At 35.3% G+C, this 19,176-nt stretch overlaps 1 pseudogene; it reads left to right on the forward strand.

Moving 5' to 3' along the window:
• The first annotated feature begins 5,653 nt into the window (after positions 1–5,653).
• On the forward strand, positions 5,654–13,867 carry LOC141704872 (transmembrane E3 ubiquitin-protein ligase FLY1-like; annotated as a pseudogene).
• The last annotated feature ends 5,309 nt before the right edge of the window (positions 13,868–19,176 follow it).

The following is a 19,176-nucleotide window of genomic DNA, read 5'->3' on the forward strand; positions in this document are numbered from 1 at the left end:
TAATGATGAAGGAGGATATGGTTTATTCTGTGGTTCAAGGTTTTCCGATTGTGTTCAATGCTAATCTGTTGTCTCGAGTTTGTGGTATCTCGTGCTCTGGTGTCTGTCCGTATACCACGCATGCAGCATTCATGGAGTTTCCAGGATTACAGTATGAAGAACAACTGAAAGTGATTCTTGGTGAGAACTTTATCGGTACCTCTCTTAAGCCCATGGTACATGATCTTACTCCACTTGCTTTATTGCTTTTTAAATTGTTTCATACAAATCTTTTGCCTCGTAAGAGCGTCGTGACCGTGTCACTTATCAAGATGTTGTTTTAATTTCGGTTTTCATGACTAAAACTCCTTGTGATATTGCTTCGTTGATTATCAAATACATGAGTCATTGTGCGTCTCATGAGTCTATGAACTTGTCCTTTCCTGCTTTGTTGACAAAGATCTTTAGACATTTTTCTATTATTTCTGATGATGATAGCACTGAGCCAGTGTCTACTATGTTTGATCTGTCTGTCCTGTCTGCTAATAATATTGAGATTATTGAGTCTGGTGTTCTTATTTTTGGTGAGGGTCATAAGTCGTTTGGTTCGTTTCCAGAGTCTCCTCACTATATGTCTGATCCTGATCAAGAGGACTCTGTTTTATTGAAATCGTTGTTGTCAAAAGTTTCTGAAAACAACCATCTTTTGGAGTCTCTTAAAACTCAGTTTGCTTCTATCGAGTCCTTGGCATCCCTGACTTCACAAGTCAGTATGATGCGTGCCTCCTATGAGATGTTTAATAAATCTGTTACTGCTTCTCTTGAATCAATAAATGCTAAGTTGGAGATTTTACATGTCCATGATAAGAAGGTGAGTAGGGCTATAGATTTTGAATTTGGTGTGCTTCATGAGGGGATGGTTACCACTGCCAAGGCGTGGGAGGAAGAATTTGTCAAGCTCTTCTATAAACTTGGTACAGAAACCAAGTACATATCTCAGCAGGTCTCTACCCGTAGCATGCCATGGCACCAGAAAAAGGACTGACTTGGTGATATGACTCTGGCCGAGATTACTTCCCCTTTGCCCCTGCCTGCAGTTCCTCCACCTGAAGCTTTTGGAATGACTCGTGCTGAATATCGTTCGTATATTCTAGAATGGCTTCGCAAGAGGGATGGGAAAGCTCCAGATGAAGGCAAGTTAGACAAACTGTTCTCCGAGTATGGTGCTTCTCCAGTTTACCACAACAAGGGAAAGCGAAAGACTCGAGAATCTGCTCCTGTCGATGTTGATGATTCTGACTAGTTTCTTTACGCGCCTTTTATGATGTTGAGGGGGAGAATTTTTAATGTGTTTGTTTGTTTAATTTAAGACGATTGCTTCTTGGTTTATTTATCTGGATGATTGGATGATTTTGGTTGGATAGCACTGGTTTATGTGCTGGATTAAATATTTAAGGTTTATAACTTTAAGTACTGTTGAGTGCTTGGTTTTTAATCTTGGTTTTTAATCTTATTTGCTGTCCCAATTGTTTACCTGTCTCATTTGATAAGTCTTATGTTTCATTTGCATATTCTCATGATTATCAACTGATTGTTGCATATATACACTGTTACTATCTAACATATTGCAACAGGAGATTAAAGTGTTTTTGATAGGGGGAGCATAACACTTCTTTACCCTTGGCATCATCATAAAAGGGGGAGAATGTTAATCCGTGATTTCTGATGATGCATTGAAGAAGTCTACAGCAAATCAGATTGTTAGTTAGTTAGATAAGTATTAGAGTTTTGTTTAATGTTAACTTAGTTAACTGGATAACCTTTGACTTATCTTTTCAAAACAAACTCTTTCTTAGATAAACCTAACATATTTCAAATTCTTATCTCTCTCAGGTTTATCTCTTTCAAGAAACATACTAACGGATTACTTGTTTTATACATTCAAATATTTCAAACCTAATCTTATCTTTTATTATCTTTAAAAGAGTTTGAAATACATTATATCCGTTACATGTTTTCTATTTAAACCGACTTGATGTTTTTCAGAAACATACAACTCTCTGCACTTTCCATCTTATATCTTTCTGAGAAAAACATCCTCTTAATTACATTCATTGATTATCCAGTTAATTAAGAGTTTATAGTCGAGTTGTAATCTTTCACATTATTATCTTTGTATTTGAAAGAAAGGTGTATTGTATCACTTGTCCCGGGTTGTGGGAATATTGATTACAAGATCAAGGCCAAGTAGCTGTGTGCTAGGTAGCTGTGTGCTAGGGAAATGGTTCTTTCATTCAGGGCCAAGATTGTAATCAAGAAAAGTTTGTTAGTACTTTATTTAAGTGGATATATACATTCTCTATGCTAGTTGGCATGGGGACTTGGATGTAGGCCATAGACTAGGTATAGGGGCCGAACCAAGTGAAAAGATTTGATGTTCTTGCATTAACATATTTCCAGCATTGCATGTTATATTTCTGCAACTTACATTCTACTGAATATATAGTATCTGTCTCATTCAGTTACAGCCTGTCTCATTTGCTAAGATAAAAGAGACTGTCTCATTTGTGAACAGTTGCACTTTAACTAATTCTGTTGAGCCTACGAATTTAAAAAAGCAGTTGCAAACACTTGTATCCATAATTATTTTTGTTGTTTCTGTACATTTTTAGCTGTTCAATTTAGCATACTAAATCAGCAGTACCTAAATTTCTCCTATTAAATTCAGCATACTAACTAAATCAGCATTCTCCTTGCTGAAGTGAATTCTTATAAAACAATCCACATTTCCACATTTCAGATCCACTACATAGAGTGTATGTAGGAAGTAAAGTTTGTCAACCACTTTAAAATTAAAGGCCATGGCAGCCAAGGATCTTCAAGATTAACTTTGACATCGTTTCCATCTCCAATCCTCCACGGATAATCCCTAATAATACTTCTCCTGTCCCACTGAATTCTTACATACTTTTTCGTCATGCTAAGCATTTTAAGGCTACTATAAAATATAGTTCTATATTTTATTTTTAGAATTTTCTTTTTCTGTATAAAAGTTTAAACATTATATTTTTATTAAAAGAAAAAATATTTAAAATTATTTAGAAAATCATGTTATACGGGAATCTAAAAATACATACCGATTCCTCGTTTTCCCAATATAAACAACCACCGGAAATGGGAAATGAGGGAGTAATTTCTCTTCCCCATCGAATGCTTCTCTAACTAAGAGAAGATTTGGAAACTTTTTTAGCTTCAGTATACACTACATCAATATTAAAATAAATTATGAATTCATGTTGTACTTGGGGACATTTTTTTCTTGCGTAAAAAAAGGCTTCATAATTTTTTGTCCTTGGCATAATTAAATTAAAATGACATGAAAGACATTATACGCGATAAATGGTTGTAATATCATAGAAGAATATATATGAATGAAATGAAATGACAGCGATGACCTTCTCAAACAAATTAAAAATTTTCTCAACACATTTGACATTAAACTATTCAATATTGGTGAATGAAATCAAACTACAATAGTTGACTAAAGTAGAAAGATCTATACAAAATTGTGGCGAGTGGAACAGGATATCACCGAGAAGCTACAAAAACTCAAGGTACATTTGCTATCCGTTAAGCAACCAGTCGCTCTAAAATTTCAATGTATTAGAAGAAGACCCTTTCTAGCATCTTATATTAATTATTTTCTTAATTTTGGTTTAGTAGTTGAAGTAGTATGCACAAAGTTTGTCATGCATCATGCGTGATTGTCTTTCAAGACTCAGCTAATTGTATGATTATATACAAACAAATTACTAGATGAATGTTAAAATTTACAAGTACAGATTGGTTGGAGCCCGGAGGTGATGAATATTGAAAAAAAATTATTCTTTCATACTCACTCTTTAAATTTAAATTTCAAATTCGTCCAACTGCAATTGAATTTGTAACTAAAAGCATAACCAACATTTAGATTGAATGCTTCGGAGATGGTATGATGAATGCTGAAATACAGACAGGCTTGTCTAATTGTGAATATAAAGACGAAAAACCTGTCAGAATGTATTATCAAGCAATAGAAAAGAAGAGTAATAATTTCAAGATTTCGGAAAGTCCAGAGGCATTTAGAAAACTGTGGCAGGAGGAACTGGAGATCATCCAGAAGCTACATATGCTGAAGGTACAAGCCTACTTTTGAACAAAATTGTAACCAGTCTCTCTAAAACCTTAAGGTGGTAGAGGAAGGCCCCCAACATGATCTTATACTCTTTAACGACTCTCATAGTATAGATTTTGTTTGATTGGATATATCTTTTTCTGCATTCCTGACAGCTAAATCTAGTCAAGCTAGACCATAAAAAGAAATGCTTCTCCACATATACTGAAGCAGCATATACACGGTTCAACACAAGACAAAAGATTGAGTGGAAAGTGAAGGAAATCGAGGAATTAAAACAATCTCTCTATGAACTATACGTTTCCAAACGAGCACGCCAGAGAAAAGATAGTGACTTGATGCATGAACAAGTAATCTCTGTCATTACTTCATTGCAATTTGAATTTAAGTTCAATATCTAAAACGCTATTCGTCTTCATGTTATATAAAATTAGGTTGTGAAATTGCACAAAGGAAGACAACATGGATGTAAGAACTGGTAAAGGAAAGACAGCTTCATAAGAAAATCAACCAAGCCAGGGAAGAAGTAAAAAAGATCAGTGGCAATAGTCCTTCAGAACCAGTGACTCGAATCTGTACCTTGGGAGGGCATATTCTCGACACAAAAGAAGCTATAACGGATTATATAAGGTTGTTGCATCATAACATAAATGGAAGCCATAATATTCTTGGTATATTACTACTTACTACTATTTCAAATCACCACTACAAATTCTAGGTTGCAACCAAGGAAGTTAAAGAATTGAGGATGAAACAAATCACATACAGGGCTTATGATGGTCGTGCAGCACTTGAGAAAGCGGTTACAGAAAAGGAGATCAGAATTTTTAGAGAGAAAGCTGGAGAATATCAAGCAAAAAAAGGTCCAAGTTTCGAAACAACAGCTTATATGTGGCAGAGCTGCAAACGGGTTAAAGTGATCTATAGCCAGCACTAGAAACTACCGGAAGGAGATAAATGTGGAGGGTTGTAGCCATTTGTTGCATTCTTCTTATTTTCTTACTTGTGAAGCTACTAGTACTTTCTTTCCAGGCTCAAGGCTCATCAATAGACGGAGAATCTAATTAAAAAAAAGTTAAATGAAATAAATAAATACTCCCTTCGTCCCTCTCAAATGTTTACATTTGGGTTGAGCGCGGAGTTTAAGAAAAATGATAAAGTAGTGGAGAAAAGTTGAAAAAATGAGTAAAGTAGTGGGACAGATGTATATGGTCCAACAGTTGTGTCATTGGGCGGATCTCGATACTATGTCATTTTCATTGATAATTCCACTAGAAAGGTATGAGTTTATTTTTTGAAGAATAAATCAGAAGCGTTTTCTACTTTCAAGAAATGGAAGACTGAAGTTGAAAATCAGACCGGTTTGAAGGTGAAGAGTTTGATGTCAGATAATGGTGGTGAATACAGTAGTGATGCATTTAAAAGTTATTGCGCGAAATTTGGGATTAGAATGATTACAACTATTGCATAGACACCACATCAGAATGGTGTTGCAGAGCCATGAATAGAACCTTGAATGAGAGTGCCAAGAGTATGAGATTACATGCAGGGTTGCCAAAGATGTTTTGGGCAGATGCAGTTAGCACAAAAACGTATCTCATAAATAGAGGACCTTCAAGTCCTTTGGGGTTCAAGATTCCTAAAGAAGAGTGGCAGGAAAAAGAGGTAAATCTTTCACACTTGCGAATTTTTGGTTGTGTTTCTTATGTGCGTGTTAAATATTCCGACATAGACAAGCTTGATCCGAAAGCAAAGAAGTGTATCTTCATTGGTTATCCAGATGATATGGGTTACCGTTTCTAGGATGAACTGACTAAGAAGGTCGTTAGAAGTAGAGATGTTACTTATATTGAGAATACAATGTATAAGGATAAGCTTGTAGTCGATTCCGAGTTACAAAGGAACAATCTGAGAAAGAGGAAGCACTGCTTGAAGATATTACAGAAACAGATCTTGCAGGAAATAATGGGAGTTCAGAGAATATTGATGACAGGGTTCCAGTAACTCCATATGCTGTGGTAAGTAAATCTAGCAGAAGTGTGAGGCCACCACAAAGATATTCTCCTTCAGCCTATTATATGTTATTGACCGAGGACGGGAGCCTCAGTGTTATTCAGAGGCAGTACAAGTGGATGATTCAGTTCAGTAGAAACCAACCTTGGATGAGGAGATGAGTTCTCTTGAGAAGAATGAGACTTGATCTTTAACAGAGTTACCAGCAGGAAAGAAGGCTTTACAGAATAAGTGGGTGTTCAGGATCAAAGAAGAACATGATGGCAGTAAGAGATACAAGGCAAGATTAGTAGTCAAAGGTTATCAACAAAAAAAGGGTATTGACTATACCGATATATTTTCTCCCGTTGTTAAGATGTTTACAGTTAGAATTGTGCTAAGTATTATGGCTGCATAGGAGTTACATCTAGAGCAACTAGATGTTAAGATTGCATTCTTACATGGTAATTTTGAGGAAGATATCTACATGGTTGAGCTAGAGGGATTTCAGGTAGCTGGGAAAGAAAACCTTATCTGCAAGCTTATAAAAAGCTTGTATGGTTTAAAGCAAGCACCAAGGATAATGATACTTGAAGTTTGACAGCTTTATGATGAAGAATGGATACAGCTATGGATCATTGTTGTTACTTTAAACAGTTTAATTTATCTTATATCATATTATTGTTTTATGTTGATGATATGTTGATAGCATGATCAAACATGAAGGAAATCAACACGTTAAAGAGACAGATGTCTGAGGAGTTTGAGATAAATGATATGTGTGCAACAAAATAGATACTTGGTATGAGTATTATAAGGGATAGAGCTGAAGGTACTTTAAAATTATCTCAAGAAAAGTATGTTGAGAAACTATTGCAGAAATTCAGTGTCCAGGATGCGAAGACCAGAAGTACACCATTGGCGAGTCACTTTAATCTCACAAAGAAGCAATCACCTAAAACGGATGAAGGCAAGAAAGATATGGCTAAAGTTCCTTATGCATCTGCAATTGGCAGTTTAATGTATGCTATGACGTGTACAAGGCTAAACATTGCTCATTCAGTGGGATTTGTTAGCTGATTTATGTCTAATCCAGGAAGAGAGCATTGGGAAGCAGTCAAGTGGTTGTTACGCTACTTGAAAGGCACATCCAAGGTTGTACTATGTTTCAGTAATAAAGATGTTATCTTGGAAGGGTTCTCTGATGCAGATTTGGGTGGATGTTTGGATACAAGAAAAAGTACAAGGGGTTATATGTTCATTTTGGGTTACACCGCAGTTAGTTGGATGTCTCGACTTCAAAAGAGTGTTGCTCTTTCAACCACATAAGCAGAATATATGGCTATCTCTGAAGCTAGCAAGGAGATGATTTGGTTGAAGAATTTTTTTTGAGGAGTTGGGCAAGAAACAGGCGGACAGTGCTTTGTATAGCGATAGTCAGAGTGCTATTCATCTTGCGAAGAATCCCGCGTTTCATGCTAGGACGAGGCATATTCAACTGAAATATCACTTTACAAGAGAGTTGATAAGCAATGATACATTTTTCTTGATGAAAATTCTTTGTTCAAAGAATCCTGCAGATATGTTGACTAAGGTGGTTATGAATGAAAAGTTGAAGCTTTGCGTAACTTTAACTAACCTTCAGAATTGATTGATGAGAAGGCGCTGCACTAGTTAGAGTTATTGATTGAATAATTAATTTTACTAGACTTACAAGAGTGAAGTGAAGATTGGCCAGACTCCAAGTGGGAGATTGTTGGGTTTGTGGAGACTATTAATTAAACCCATGAAAATAAACTATTCAGATTAGTTTATGGATTAGTCTACTTTTCAGATTTGGACTATAATTTTGATTTAGACCTAATTTCTTCTCTTATAATTACTCATGTTATTGTAAAATCATAACACAACAAATTGTGAGAGATCAATACAGAATTAGTGCGGCTTGTGAACTATGAATTTGTGAACCACGTAAATCTTTGTATTGTGTTATTGTCGTTTATTTTCTTGTTCTTGTTTATTCGCTTTGAATTTTGCTTTTGTTGTTGGATACTCAACAATATAATGTGTCTGCAGCCAATCTAATACTATTGCAATTAAGTAAGGTGAGTCAATATCGAATGTTACCGTTTGTATGTTGTATTATTGTGTTCCATCAAAGTGTTTTTAGATTTTAAAATTTAAAAATTTGACAAATATACCAACTTTTGGATATTTATTTGCAACTTTACTACCTTACTTAAAATCTTGCAAATTTACTATCTTTTTAAACACACAAATAATTAAATTGCAAAAATATCATTTTCATCTTCCCATTCCATTTTTTTAACTTCTCTCCCTCTCACCGCCTCTCTGTCCTTCCCCCTATCTTTCTCGTTCTCCCTCGATCTATAACTATTTTCAAACATTTATAAATAGAGAGAGTATTTTAAATATATTTATACTAACTTATTATAACTTTGATTAAATTTTAGAGATACTTTAAAAAGATAAACAATTTAGAATTATTTATGAAGGGAAAAAATCAAATTAATAAAAAAGTTCAATTTTTTCAGTTACATTATTTAAACCTCTAATCTAATATTCAAAAAATATATGAAAATATAAAAGAAAGGCTATATAATTTACATATCAATATTATATAATATTTGATTTGTAAATGATTACAAATTTATTTAACAATATTTTCAAAACTATAATTTTGAATAAAATAAAAATGAAACAAGTTAAAGAAAATTATTAATATATATGTAGGAGCAAAAATAACCAAACCTTTTATGTACACATTAAGATTTAAAAAATTAAGATTTAAAAATTTTACTTTGGTGGGGTGGCTTATTTTTTTGATTTTTTTCCCTTTCATAAAGTATAAAATCTAAACAAAACATTCTCAACAAAGAACACACAAATTTTAAGTCGGTAACTCCATGAACCGTAGAACAATAGAATAATATATGGAGCGGTATCTCATCAGCCCTCGGTGGAAATGATCCAGGTTGTCAACCCATATCTCTTCTACCAATGAGGTATAGACATCGTGGGTCCCTTCCCGAAGTCCAAAAACCAGGCATAATACATCTTAGTGGCTGTTGACTACGTAACAAAATGGATCGAGGCAAGGACCATTAGCCAAAATCCGAGAGAAGGAGATGATCGAGTTTCTAATGGAGTTCATTATATTCAGGTTTGGGGTCTCAAGAATTGTGGTAACTGATAATGGAACTCAATTTGTAGGAGAAAAGTTCACCAAACACTTTCACAAATCAAGATTAAACACATCAAATCCTCGGTGGCATAACCCCAGGCTAACAGACAAGTTGAAGTGTCTAACGCATAATCTTACAAGGACTTAAGAAAAGGGTCGATGAATTACCAAGACCGTGGGTCTATGAGTTGCCGAATGTGCCCTGGTCTTACAAAATGACCCCTAGAAGTGCGACGGACATATCCCCTTTTAAGATGGCTTTTGGCTTGGAAGCAATTTTACCCGTCAAATGTTTCTTAACTCATCAAGGGTCGAGTATTTTGATGTTGAAGCCTCACCAGAAGGAATCCAACTTCACAATGTTCTTATGGAAGAAGTTAGGGATGAGGCATCGAAGACAGTACTCCAACAGCAAGCGCGCACAATAGCTTATTTCAACAAGAAAGTAAAAGTTAAACAGTTTTTGGTTGGGGATCTAGTCCTTCGAGAGTCGGCGGCTTCACAACCCACCATCACGAGAAAGTTCAAAGCCCCATGGGAAGGACCTTATCAAGTAACAGGCTCGTCGCGCCAGGAACCTACCGACTGTCTATGCTCGATGGTACACCCATCAAAAATGCTTGGAATGCTATTCACTTGAAGAAGTATTATCAATAGTTAAGTTATTTGAATTGTGAGAATGAAAAATGTCAACTTTCAGACTATAAAAATTATTCTTAACGAAAAGGGGTTGATATGAGATCCCGGTTAATAGCCTGCTGTTTCTCTTTACAAGATCAAGCCAGGTTTATGGTGTTACAAGATAGAGATGGTTTTGCATTTCAACGTCCATGACTCCATTCTTAACCTTTAGGAGGAATCTGCCATAGAGAAGCAGACTTATTGACCTTGCAAACCAAGCTACCACTTTCAACAAGGATTGTTACTTCTGAAAACCTTCAACAAATCTACGTTGCTTTGAATATGATTGGCTAGATCGCCTAGTGGATTGGTTTCTGCTGATTGGAAGGCAGAACCGAGGACTACTATGATTTGAATATATTGCACAAAACTTTAGGTTCTTTAAGTTAGAATATTTAGATCCTTACTTGGGCCTCACCTGTTAAGTGAAAATATAAGAGCCTTTCCTTTTTCTTCTTGTGTTCTGATCACTATTAATTACTGCTCTGCTGTTTGGCTCTTTATGTTGAGTTTCCGTAAAAGCCTGCATCACTCCTATACCTTGTGATTCAGTTTGACAAACTTTGTGTGTTTTGTTTACTGGATTAGATGTCAAGCTTTTCTTGTTATGATTTTCGTCCTTATTCCTCGCTTGATTTTTGTGGCAGAAGTTTTTGCCTAGTGATTTCATCTGTAATTGTTTAATGTTTTATAGTGTTCTTCTATGGGGTAGGCAACATACTTGTTTACTTCAGTTTACATTATCATCTTGCATGTTTAGCCTAATTAGGATGTTTGTATTATGCTATTGTTGATTTAATCTTGATGTGGCTCGTTTTTGTCATTTTTCTCCTTAAAAAGAACTCAATTTAGTTTCCATTTTCGATCGGTAGGGGATGGTTATATTCTATAAGGTGTTTGAAGATGAACATAAAGTGTGGGGTGCAACAATCAAATAGAAGGGGATTATATATGGCCCTTACGATTACTTCGAGCAGTAGCCTACCCGTACTGATATGATTTGCACCCGTGACTCCAGTTTTAAATCTTATAGTGTGTTCAGTACTGATATATGTATAATTATACTGCAGAGAAAAATCTGGAGAATCTGGATACAAAGATGATTACAATATCTCCAATCCATATTACTCGGTAATTATCATAACAATTTGAATTGATGTTGTTTTGGCCATATGATACTTGATAGTAAATTGTTGATTAAAGTATCTCATATCAGTAATTGTTATCACAAATTAATAGTAATGTTATTTGCCATTGTATGGTTCCTTCTCACGTAATTTACCCTGTTACTTGTGGCACACTGGCATATCATATGCAGCAGCAGGACCGTGATAAGCTGTAGAACTTGGGACTATATCAATGAGATCTGGAAAACATTATGTATTGATAGATTGAGAATGGTTGATTTTCCTTAACCGTCTGCCATATATTAGATCTCTCTCCTTCAAGTTCTCCTGTTAATTCAGCAAAGGAAACATAGCAACACGCATCTGTAAGGGTTCCATCTTGATCCTATTTGTTTCTTCTGCAGGATTCTCAATTTGTGCCACTGATCAGCTACTACAGTTTTGTTATTTGAGACACTTGTACCGTTCTTATTTTATGGATATCTGCAGTTTTGTTATATACTAGCTGACGGATATTCCATCCTACTGTCAGGGAGCTGTCAAAGTTTCAAGTTTCACAATTGGACAACAACCTATCATGGATGCATACCTTTGTCTTTTACATCTGACTGCAGGAATCACAGTTGGTAATTAGAATAAAACTTATTCTCTGTCTTTGGCATTGACCAAATTTTATTATTTTAAAAAACTATTTCTCACTACTTGTGTTCTCCATAATTGTCACTTCTTCATGTATGCAGAACAATTGTATAACGCATTTGCCACTGCCGCATTCTTCAAGTTTGTTGTCTTCTCTTTTTGAGTGAGATTTCTAGCAATTAGCTAATTGTGGAAGCGAGGCGTGAACTTTCAGTTCTTTGTATTTATTTCTCTGAGTAAACTTTTGCTTAGCTGTTTGTAATGAATTTCTGTCCTGTATGCATACCTTTGAAATTCATAACTTGAGATTCACATTGAACATTTATCACTATGAATGCACTTATACCTGAATCTCGGGCCACTCTGTATAGGATGATACCTTTTTTTAATTTTAAATTTTGAATTGCTTCCCCAATTTAACATGTATCTTTGTTACTTGGATTACCTGTTCTGACATTCCTACATGAAATGCTAAGATTATGATCATTTTATTGCATGAGCTTGTGCAACGTTGTGCTGTTGTAGTGTTTGGCAGTATATGTAAGGTTCATTCTAGTAACAGAAGATAATAGTATACCAGAAAACATAATCATGAATCTTTTGAGAGGATATATACAGTTGCCAGTTCTGCTCCAGAACAGTTGCAATCCTAAGCTATCCTCTTCTTCTGTATTTGAAAGAAAAGCATTTGTGTACTTGTAAATTAAGATTTCTGATAAAAACATTTGATGGCGTATAACTTTTTTGTGGAATAAATGTTTCAACTTATTAGCATTAGTATCAATTATATTAACCTAAAGTTATGGATATTTATTCTTAGTAGGGAAGTAGTGCTACTTCACACTCACACATCTTTATGGTTTACGTTTTCAGGTGGTATCCTTCTGGGAGGTATTCTGATCACGTACGAGTTCCCTAAATTCCTTCCAGTTATTACTCTGGTTGTGCACTCCTACTGGATACCTCAGATTGCCACAAATGTTTTTCGTGACCCAAGAAAGCCACTACAGCCTAGTTACATTATTGGAATGAGTGTAACTCGGCTTGCAATTCCTTTATATATCTTTAGATGTCCCCGCAACTTCATGCACATTAAGCCTGAAAGGAGTTGGTGCCTCTATTTGGTGGGTTTTGCTGGGTTGCAAGCAAATATTCTTTTGCTGCAGCACTATCTTGGATGTCGATTCTTCATTTTTTGGCATGTTTGATGTAACTTTTCACAATATATTAGTTCGTGCAACCCTTCTCTATTTTGTTAATTAGTTTATGTAACTCTTCCCTGTTATTTTTATATAAAATCAAGGTAGAGAATGCCTAATCCCTGTATATTGTTGTAAAGAGAGTGCCAACCAATATTCTAAGGAGCTGCAATAATTGTAATGCTTAAAGGATTCTTAAATAAATGAGGAACCGCACAATCAATTTCATACTTAGGATTTCTCACATAGATGTGATCAAACATCACTCTAAATCGCTTGTGTTTTTCAAAAAACCTTGATGTAAATCGTAATATGTTGTTCAACATTTAGGCAGGGAATCGTGATATGTTTTTTAGAGTGTAGTATTGTGTCAATTTAGTTGCTGGTTCACTTGATCATTATAAATAGCAGTTTCCAGAAAAGATCAATTGCTTTATTCACGAGTCCTGTCTGTATAATGCTTTTTTTCATTGTTGCTTGCAACTTTTGTCTTCTGTAAACCTTGGCTTCACAATTTTTTTCATCAAATTATGAAAATCATATCCTAACTTTGATCTTTTTCTTTCATAGATCCTCATGCAGATGTTTCCACTAAAATATAATTACCATAACGGCCGGATCAGGATGTAAATCATGCCAGTGACTGTGTCATTTGCATGACGCCATTGATTTCACTCAACATCCAGATTTTTGCATGGTACTTTTGGACAGCTTTTCAGCTTGAAGTTTAAGGCTATGTAACTAACGTTGTCCGAACCTATATGTGCAGGTAACGCCATGTGAACATGTCTTCCATTCACATTGCTTACTTAAGTGGATGGATATAAAGATGGATTGCCCAACCTGCAGGCGGCGACTTCCACCAGTGTAGCTAAGGGCCGGAACCAGAATTTTTTTTTGGAAGGCCAAAATATAGAACATGACTTTTGAAGCCAAATTTTTTTGAGACATTATGGATTCGCAAGAACCATACTGTGAATTTATGTGTATAAACCTCAAAATGTGTAAGGTTTGTGAATATATCCGGGGCACATCAAATTATCTAATCTATATATATATATAGTTACTCAAATGAGATGCCTAATTATATTGAGATATGAGATCTAATCTCAGTCCTTTATTTTAATTTTTTTATAATTTTTTTTAATCCTTACCACACAATTATTGCTCCAATCCAACAGTTTTTTATCACTCCCTCTCATCGACACCACCCCAACCCGTGCACTCTCTCTCCACCTCCACCTCCACCACCACCACCACCTGACGCCGCTGCCGCTCCATCACTCATCGCCGGACTTTTATATCTCTCTCCTTCCCCCTCCTCTCTCTCTCCATCTTCATACTTTCAAGGAATGAAAAAGAAGCAAAAAGTGCACTAAAAAAACTCAAAAGAAACTTAGGAAATGTGCTGCATTAGTAGCTCTTTTACCATGATGATTAATAGACAAAATCTAAGAAATGCGGACAAGACCACAAGTGTTGAACAAAAATAAGCACATCTCTATTAACATTTCATTCATGTCTCAATAGGTTGAACAAAGTTTATGATAAGCACCAAGACAGAAATTTTCCAACAACAAGGATAAAACAAAATTATAAGGATACCAGAAATGAAGGTGGTCCTAATCGGTCCAAAGGCAAGACAAGAGGATGGATGAGTGATCCAGGAGAATGGTGAGTGGATGATGTGGAGAATGTAGCTGACATGGACTTCTGATCAGTAAATACTAAATACTTTATTAATATTTGACGAAATATTTTTTTTAAGTTGGTCGTTTTGAAAATTTTGATTGATGAGTACAATATACTTTAGCTCAATTGCGTTTACCAAGTGAAAATTCTTAACCGTAAAAATATAAAAAGTTTACATGCATTTGGGTGAGTTATCCATCAAAAAGCCCTCCAATGTATAAATTACTTGAGTTCAAATTTTACTTGCAATTTTACTATTTTTTAACATTCTACATCTTCAGTTCTTCTGCATTTTAAGTATCCAATACAAACATTTTTTTACATCCATTCAATTATATAAACATGGGCAAGTTAGCTCAGCTAGCCTGTACTCAGCATCCTTCACAGTTCCCGAATTGATCATTGTCTCTATTGTATAAAACTACACAGGGACGGATTTTAGGGGGAATGGGGTGGCCATGGTCCCCTCAAAACCTCCCCACGAGCTTACATTGTTCCAATTATATATATATATATATATAGGGTCTTACTCAAATGAGAACTCATTTTAAAATGAGATATGAGATCTAATTTACACCACACAAAATTTAAAACTACTTTTAATCTACACCACTCATTTTAAATCTCAACATCATCTTCACCAACTATCACCTCCCCCATCTTCTTTCTAAACCAGCCAACCACCGCCGCCTCCAATCGTCGGACATCACCATTTCCGGCAACCACTACCTCCGGCGACCTCCAGAAAATCACCACTGTCAAACATATAATCACCGCTGTCAAATAAGAGATCACCGTCGGAAACATAAAAATCACCCCTCCGGGCACCTGTAAATAACAAATCAACATCGGAGAAAAAAAATCATCACAACTGGTCACCACTTTTATCCACCAGATCCGGCCACCAACTCCGTTCATCGACTATGATCACCAATATCATCACAAAAATTACTAGATCTAATTATCACCTCCTTTTATATTTCATCATCTCTAACTATCACCTCTTCCATATCTTCTTTCTGCTTACCACTACCTCCAACCACCATTTTCGGCCACCACCGTCGCCGACCGCCACCGCCACCACCACCACCGGCAGCCACCGGAAAATCACCATCGTCAAATACAAAATCACCACTGTCAAATCAAAAATCACCTCCGGAAAATAAAAATCACCACATAAAATTGAAAAATCAAATCCAGAATATAAAAAATCGCCTTCGACAACCTAAAATTACGACATCTGACAACTATTTATGTCCACCAGATCCGGCTACCAGCTCCTTTCATAAACTCCGACCACCATATTAAATTTAAATCACCAACGAATAAACTATAAGCACCAAAATCGAATCACACAACCGAAAAATCATTAGACGACCTCAATCAATCCCAACAATCATCACAAACTCTAATTAACTAATTAAAACTACAGAGATGTTGCATAACACAAAACAAAAGTTGTGATAAATTAAATATGTACAGGTTGAACGAATTTTTTACAATGGGGGTATAGAGGAGGCCATGTAAATCTCCGTCATCAGTGATTTTGAAACTGAAGTGGTTGTTAAGGATTGAGATTCCGGCATCGACGGTGAATGTTCCGGTGGGAAAGAAAACAAGCAGTGTAGAGAGTTGATGAGTGGAGTTTAAAAAGAGGTATGTGATGTGTATTGTAAAAGATGTAGAGGAGGTCAGGCGGCAATGGTGGATGGTGGTGGCGGAGGTGAAAAGAAATGGTGGAAGTTTGATGAGGCGGCTGCGACGGCGGGTGGCGGAGGGTGGGGGCGGTGGAGAGAGAAGAGTGTAGAAGGTGGATATATTATGTATGTATATAAGTGTGTGTGAATGATTTGTGGCAGGTGAGAGGTGAGAGAAACGGAGGAGATGAAATTGGCAGGAAGGAAGAAGGGATAAGAAATGTGTGGTTTAGATTATAAAAAATTAATAAAAATTAAGGGCCGAGATTAGATCTCATATCTCACCAAAATAGAGGTTCTCATTTGAGCAATTCCCTATATATATATATATATAGGGAGTTGGTCAAATGAGAAACGTGAGATATGAGAACTATCTCAGCCCTCTATTTTAAATTTTTTATAAATTTCTTTTAATCCCCACCACACAATTATTGTTCCAACCCAAAAATTTCTTTATCAGTCCCTCTCATCAACACAACCCCAACCTTTGCTCTCTCTCTCTCTCTCCACCTCACCACCCGATGCCGTCGCCGCTCCATCACTCATTTTCGGACTTTCATCTCTCTCTCTCACCTTCCCCCTCCCCTCTCTCTCTCTCTCCATCTTCATCCCCTACCTCCAGCTCCATCCTCATCGCCGCCGACGTCTTTCACTTAAAAATTAACGACTACAAAGATATACATAGCCTCCGATTTATATTTTTGATCACAAAAATTCCACTAGCCTTTTATCATGTACGGATATAATTTATCACAAAATTGCATTTTCTTTGTTGTGTATTAGTCATTTTAATTTAATTGTGGTGATTTTGGCTTGTATTTGGCGATTCTTATGTAATTGGTGGTTTGTATATATGCTCGTGGTAGTGATATTGTGATAATTTTTTTTTAAATGTGGTGTTCTTTAATTAAATTTGGTGGTTTTGGTAATGATATTGGTGATTGGAGTTAATGATGGAGTTAGTGGCCGGATCTGGTGGGTAGAGGAAGTGATCAATTGTGGTGATTTTTTTCTCCGACGGTGATTTTCTGTTTACCGGTGGTCAGATAGAGTGATTTCTGCTATTATGATGGTGATTTCTTATTTTGGTGATTTTTCATTCTCTGGTCGTAAGTGATATTATATTTGACGGTGATGATTATTGGTGGTCGCCGGAAATGTTGGTCGCCTAAAATGGAGGTCGGCGGTGGTTGGAGGCGGCAGTGGTGGAATTTGAAAGAATAGGGTGATAAAATATTTAAATATTAAAAAATTAATGTGTGGTAAAGTATTAAATAATATATAAGAATCAGTGGTTATGATTGAATCTCATATTTCACAATAAAACAGGTTCTCAGTGGAGTAAGATCCTATATATATAAGTATAAAATGTGTATATTAATAATACTTTTTTTTAGTTTTTGAGTTATTTATAATTTAATTTAGGGACTACAAATGTTACTAACTATTGGAGTACAATGTTGCCAAGTTAATATGAAATTGAGTGAAAATAAATATTAATATCCATGATGATTTGACAAGGTTAACAACTATTTTGGCAATCCATTGTTGGAGATGCTCCAAGATTTGTGAATTTATATGGGGATCATAAATTTATGGGAGGACGAAATACACTATCTAATCAATTTTTATACATAATTTGGAACATTGTAAGCTCATGAAGAGGTTTGAGGGGACTATGGCCACCCATGCCCACCTTAAATCCGTCCATGTGTAACTTGATACAATAGAGAAAACAATCAATCGAGAAACTCTGAAGGATGCGGATTACAAATTAGCTGTAGCCTAGCTAACTTGCTCATGTTTGTATAATTGATTGAATGAATGTAAAATGTTGTATTGCATACTTAAAAAATAGAAGAGCGGAGGATGTAAAGTGTTGAAGAAACGCCGGTTGTGATATGTAGTTAACCAGTCAAATACAATAAAGTAAAATTTAAGTGCTTCTTGATGATAACTCACATAGTGACGAACTCATGCACGCACGATGCTTAACTGTAAAAAACTCTTTATGAACTTATGTAACTTATTAGTTTTTTATACTAAGGAATTTTCACATGATAACTGGCATTGAGCTAAATCATTACGCCCTTTTTATATGACGCTTTAACTTTTACACACATTTCATGTTTTTTAACTAGGCAGATAAAGTTTATTTGCACAATTTTCTTTCTGTGAATAAAAATAGATAAGTATTTTAATTCACAAAAACAATTTAAAAATTATATTTCTAAATAAGCGGATTGAAATATGTGCAAAAATTAAAGCGTTATATAAAAAAATAGAGGTTGTATTACAACAAAATTTGAGTAGAACTACCAACTGAAAAAAGTATTAACTGAAATGAATTAAGTAAAACTTTTACATTGGTTAAATCATTGGTGTCGCTAAAATCTTAACATAAAAATGACGTATTGAAATAGAGTTTAGCAATGAATTCATTACTCAATTTTGTTTCATCTTCAATTAGAGGTCAACAACTAATTTTATTGTTTTAATTATTTAGGATATTAAATTAATTTAATTAAAAATTGAACATGCTCATTAATTTGTATGGTTATAAAAATATCATATTTTTAATTTAATTTTATTTAATCCAAGTTTAATACAAAAACTCCCGAATCGACTCCAAATCTAACTATGACTCCAACTCGGTCTGAAAATACCAAACAATAAGGCCTAGTCACAATGAACCAAGGCCTACATATGTTATTGGGATTTTAGGTATTTCCCATTATTACATGTCTCACTTGAATTTTAGAGTGAACAAAAGAGCGAAAGCTCGAGTGTT

The sequence above is a fragment of the Apium graveolens genome, unplaced genomic scaffold (assembly GCF_009905375.1).
Source record: "Apium graveolens cultivar Ventura unplaced genomic scaffold, ASM990537v1 ctg8359, whole genome shotgun sequence".
NCBI lineage: Eukaryota > Viridiplantae > Streptophyta > Magnoliopsida > Apiales > Apiaceae > Apium > Apium graveolens.